Source organism: Pseudophryne corroboree, chromosome 1 (genome assembly GCF_028390025.1).
Source record: "Pseudophryne corroboree isolate aPseCor3 chromosome 1, aPseCor3.hap2, whole genome shotgun sequence".
In the NCBI taxonomy this organism is placed as follows: Eukaryota; Metazoa; Chordata; class Amphibia; order Anura; family Myobatrachidae; genus Pseudophryne; species Pseudophryne corroboree.
The window spans coordinates 1,059,326,163-1,059,331,994 of record NC_086444.1 but is presented as its reverse complement, the minus strand read 5'-3'; the positions used below and the strand labels follow the sequence as shown (position 1 = coordinate 1,059,331,994).

Sequence of the window (5,832 nt, the reverse complement as noted above, 5' to 3'; positions counted from 1 at the left end):
GAGCCCACCCGCTGGCGGTGATGCAGGGCAGTCTGGAGCGACTGCTGATGCTGACATCTGGTCCGGACTGAAGGACCTGACAACGATTACGGACATGTCGTCTACTGTCACTGCATATGATTCTCTCCCCATTGAAAGAATGGTGGAGGATTATATGAGTGACCGCATCCAAGTAGGCACGTCAGACAGTCCGTACTTATACTGGCAGGAAAAAGAGGCAATTTGGAGGCCCTTGCACAAACTGGCTTTATTCTACCTAAGTTGCCCTCCCACAAGTGTGTACTCCGAAAGAGTGTTTAGTGCCGCCGCTCACCTTGTCAGCAATCGGCGTACGAGGTTACATCCAGAAAATGTGGAGAAGATGATGTTCATTAAAATGAATTATAATCAATTCCTCCGTGGAGACATTCACCAGCAGCAATTGCCTCCACAAAGTACACAGGGAGCTGAGATGGTGGATTCCAGTGGGGACGAATTGATAATCTGTGAGGAGGGGGATGTACACGGTGATATATCGGAGGATGATGATGACGTGGACATCTTGCCTCTGTAGAGCCAGTTTGTGCAAGGAGAGATGAATTGCTTCTTTTTTGGTGGGGGTCCAAACCAACAAGTCATTTCAGTCACAGTCGTGTGGCAGACCCTGTCACTGAAATGATGGGTTGGTTAAAGTATGCATGTCCTGTTTATACAACATAAGGGTGGGTGGGAGGGCCCAAGGACAATTCCATCTTGCACCTCTTTTTTCTTTCATTTTTCTTTGCGTCATGTGCTGTTTGGGGAGTAGTTTTTGGAAGGGCCATCCTGCGTGACACTGCAGTGCCACTCCTAGATGGGCCAGGTGTTTGTGTCGGCCACTTGGGTCGCTTATCTTAGTCACACAGCTACCTCATTGCGCCTCTTTTTTTCTTTGCGTCATGTGCTGTTTGGGGGGTGTTTTTTGGAAGGGCCATCCTGCGTGACACTGCAGTGCCACTTCTAGATGGGCCAGGTGTTTGTGTCGGCCACTAGGGTCGCTTAGCTTACTCACACAGCTACCTCATTGTGCCTCTTTTTTTTCTTCTTTGCGTCATGTGCTGTTTGGGGAGTAGTTTTTTGAAGGGCCATCCTGCGTGACACTGCAGTGCCACTCCTAGATGGGCCAGGTGTTTGTGTCGGCCACTTAGGTCGCTGAGCTTAGTCATCCAGCGACCTCGGTGCAAATTTTAGGACTAAAAATAATATTGTGAGGTGTGAGGTGTTCAGAATAGACTGAAAATTAGTGGAAATTATGGTTATTGAGGTTAATAATACTGTGGGATCAAAATGACCCCCAAATCCTATGATTTAAGCTGTTTTTTAGGGTTTTTTGAAAAAAACACCCGAATCCAAAACACACCCGAATCCGACAAAAAAAATTCGGTGAGGTTTTGCCAAAACGCGTTCGAACCCAAAACACGGCCGCGGAACCGAACCCAAAACCAAAACACAAAACCCGAAAAATTTTCGGTGCTCATCACTACCCAGAGCCAGAAAGCACACAGACTTACAATGGGAGAGAAAAGAAGGCTCTTGTGTGGGCGCACTCTTGTAGAAAGAAAGTTTGTTAGCTAATGTAAGTTAAGAAATATTTAAAACATAACTTTTAATGATAACATTAGACCTTAATCACCCATCCAAAAGATCCATATAAAGAAATTAATAAAGAATTTACAAAATTTTTTAAAATGTTCTGGTCTCTTTATTTCAAAGAGTGTTCGGAAAGGTTGTAGACACTGAATTGTCATACCCCTATTACCCCTGACCAGTACAGGGTTTCTGTATTATTGGGACCAGGGGTGGTCAAACAAGGTAATATAGAGAAGTCCAAATCTCTTCACTTAGATTTAAGTTGTAATCAATGGTCACCAAACTGTTAATCCGATACCTGAGTAGTAGACAAATACCATATTTGCAGACAAAATTAAAGGCATTAAACTGTAATCAAGGAATGAAATGGCTAATCACGATAATAGAGAAATGCTGGATAGAATTAGTGGTGATGCTGCTGTTGGTGTCTCTTGTCACATAGAGAAGGAAAATAATTCCTGCTCTACAACATCGGGTATTCCCAGGTAGTCTCCTCTCCTGATAGTAACCCGGCCCAACGCTGTTTAGCTTCCAAGATCGAACGAGATTGGGCGCTGACAGCGTGGTATGGTAGTAGAGATTTATGTGGTCTGTACACCAATGAGAGTGCACCTATGTATGAAATTATATAGTAGGAAATAATGAGAGAGAGAAGAAATTGAATAAGTAAAGTAAGTGGAAATGTGTGGATCTGCTTTCCACGTTAGACGCGGTTTAACGGATCCCACAAACGTGGTACCGTGCTCCGTGAATCGTGGATGAGAGTCCATGAAATAAGTGAAATAGAGTGGCGAGTTAATTTCTTCACTGAATGGACCAATACGGCAGGCTGATTGCTAGTATAGAGAAATAAAGTGGCCTGACTGTAACAGAGGAATGTATCACACAGAGAAAAAAGGTTAACAACAGCAGCGCCAGCAGCAGCAGCAGTAGGCGTTACACGCAAGGATGCATTGGAGGAATCCCAGGCAGGAAAGGACTCGTCAGAATTGCCAGTGACATGGCCTGCAGGACTATTGGCATTCCTGGGGAAGGAGGAAATTGACACTGAGGGAGTTGGTGGGGTGGTTTGCGTGAGCTTGGTTACAAGAGGAAGGGATTTACTGGTCAGTGGACTGCTTCCGCTGTCGCCCAAAGTTTTTGAACTTGTCACTGACTTATGATGAATGCGCTGCAGGTGACGTATAAGGGAGGATGTTCTGAGGTGGTTAACGTCCTTACCCCTACTTATTACAGCTTGACAAAGGCAACACACGGCTTGACAAATGTTGTCCGAATTTCTGTTGAAATAATTCCACACCGAAGAGCTGATTTTTTTGGTATTTTCACCAGGCATGTCAATGGCCATATTCCTCCCACGGACAACAGGTGTCTCCCCGGGTGCCTGACTTAAACAAACCACCTCACCATCAGAATTCTCCTGGTCAATTTCCTCCCCAGCGCCAGCAACACCCATATCCTCCTCATCCTGGTGTACTTCAACACTGACATCTTCAATCTGACTATCAGGAACTGGACTGCGGGTGCTCCTTCCAGCACTTGCAGGGGGCGTGCAAATGGTGGAAGGCGCATGCTCTTCACGTCCAGTGTTGGGAAGGTCAGGCATCGCAAACGACACAATTGGACTCTCCTTGTGGATTTGTGATTTTGAAGAACGCAGAGTTCTTTGCTGTGCTTTTGCCAGCTTGAGTCTTTTCATTTTTCTAGCGAGAGGCTGAGTGCTTCCATCCTCATGTGAAGCTGAACCACTAGCCATGAACATAGGCCAGGGCCTCATATATATATGTTTTTCACTTTGGATAATTGTGGTGTCATATTAATTATTGACATGTTACCCTATTTGTAACACAGGCAATTTGTCTGCACCGTCTTTCTGTATCTATAATGGGACAATATTTTGTCCTATACATTCTGACAGTTATATTCTTCTACTGTGTAATTAATTTACAGGCTTAATATTATTGCTTACCACAAGATTCTATATGTATGCCTGGTGACTTATGCATATTGTGAAAATTCCATTCACAGGTTTATTCCTGCTACTGAAGGCAGGACGCCAGGGAGTTTTTCCCAATATCTATAGGACTGTCAGTCCCTGTGTGATATTTTCCTTGATCACAGTCTGGCTGTTTTATTTTTATTTTCTGTCTATTGAAGCAATCAGCCTGTTAGGTATCATGAGATTTCTATTCACAGTTAGATTTCTGTTATTTAAAAACAACATTCTATAACCATGTATGGTAATATATCTTTTTCTGAAAAACATTGTCTTCTGTGAGATAAATCATATTTCCAGTCCCACCCAAATCAAAGGGTGGGACTTCAGGGAATTTTTTCCTAAATATCGATAAACCTTTTTTCTCTGTGTGATACATTCCTCTGTTACAGTCAGGCCACTTTATTTCTCTATACTAGCAATCAGCCTGCCGTATTGGTCCATTCAGTGAAGAAATTAACTCGCCACTCTATTTCACTTATTTCATGGACTCTCATCCACGATTCACGGAGCACGGTACCACGTTTGTGGGATCCGTTAAACCGCGTCTAACGTGGAAAGCAGATCCACACATTTCCACTTACTTTACTTATTCAATTTCTTCTCTCTCTCATTATTTCCTACTATATAATTTCATACATAGGTGCACTCTCATTGGTGTACAGACCACATAAATCTCTACTACCATACCACGCTGTCAGCGCCCAATCTCGTTCGATCTTGGAAGCTAAACAGCGTTGGGCCGGGTTAGTATCAGGAGAGGAGACTACCTGGGAATACCCGATGTTGTAGAGCAGGAATTATTTTCCTTCTCTATGTGACAAGAGACACCAACAGCAGCATCACCACTAATTCTATCCAGCATTTCTCTATTATCGTGATTAGCCATTTCATTCCTTGATTACAGTTTAATGCCTTTAATTTTGTCTGCAAATATGGTATTTGTCTACTACTCAGGTATCGGATTAACAGTTTGGTGACCATTGATTACAATTTAAATCTAAGTGAAGAGATTTGGACTTCTCTATATTACCTTGTTTGACCACCCCCGGTCCCAATAATACAGAAACCCTGTACTGGTCAGGGGAAATGGGGGTATGACAATTCAGTGTCTACAACCTTTCCAAACACTCTTTGAAATAAAGAGACCAGAACATTTTAAAAAAAATTGTAAATTCTTTATTAATTTCTTTATATGGGTCTTTTGGATGGGTGATTAAGGTTTAATGTTACCATTAAAAGTTATGTTTTAAATATTTCTTAACTTACATTACCTAACAAACTTTCTTTCTACAAGAGTGCGCCCACACAAGAGCTTTCTTTTCTCTCCCATTGTAAGCCACTCCTAGATAGAAACATAGAATTTGTCGGCAGATAAGAACCACTTGGCCCATCTAGTCTGCCCCTTATTTTTTTTTTTATATTATTTTTTAACACTAACCTTATTTGATCCTTATTTCTTTGTAAGGATATCCTTATGTCTATCCCATGCATGTTTAAATTGCTCTGTCTTAGCCTCTACCACCTCTGATGGGAGGCTATTCCACTTGTCCACTACCCTTTCTGTGAAATAATTTTTCCGCAAATTTCCCCTGAACCTCCCCCCCTCCAGTCTCAGTGCATGTCCTCGTGTCCTATTGCTTCTCTTCATTTGGAGAATGTTTCCCTCCTGGACTTTGTTAAAACCCTTCATATATTTGAAAGTTTCTATCATGTCCCCCCTTTCCCTTCTCTGCTCCAAACTATACATATTGAGATTTCTTAGTCTTTCTGGGTATGTTTTGTGATGTAGGCCATGCACCATTTTAGTTGCCCTCCTTTGTACAGTTTCTAATGTATTAATATCCTTTTGAAGATATGGCCTCCAGAACTGAATACAGTATTCTAGATGAGGCCGTACCAATGACCTATACAGTGGCATTATTACTTCTTTCTTTCTGCTGCTGATTCCCCTCCCAATGCAGCCAAGCATCTGACTAGCCTTCCTCATTGCCTTGTTACATTGCTTACCTGCTTTTAAGTCATCTGAAATAGTGACTCCTAGATCCCTTTCCTCCTCAGTAGTTTCCAGTATAGTGCCATTAATACTGTATTTAGCTTTAGGATTTTTGAGACCCAAGTGCATGATTTTGCATTTTTTGGCATTAAACTGTAATTGCCAGACTCTTGACCATTCCTCTAGTCTACCTAGATCCTCAATCATTTGTTTTACCCCACCTGGTGTGTCT

At 42.3% G+C, this 5,832-nt stretch overlaps 2 pseudogenes; one reads left to right on the top strand and one right to left on the bottom strand.

Moving 5' to 3' along the window:
* Nucleotides 1-2,068: 2,068 nt before the first annotated feature.
* On the bottom strand, nucleotides 2,069-2,187 carry LOC134933763 (5S ribosomal RNA; annotated as a pseudogene).
* Nucleotides 2,188-4,280: 2,093 nt separating this feature from the next.
* Nucleotides 4,281-4,399, top strand: LOC134953789 (5S ribosomal RNA; annotated as a pseudogene).
* Nucleotides 4,400-5,832: the final 1,433 nt, after the last annotated feature.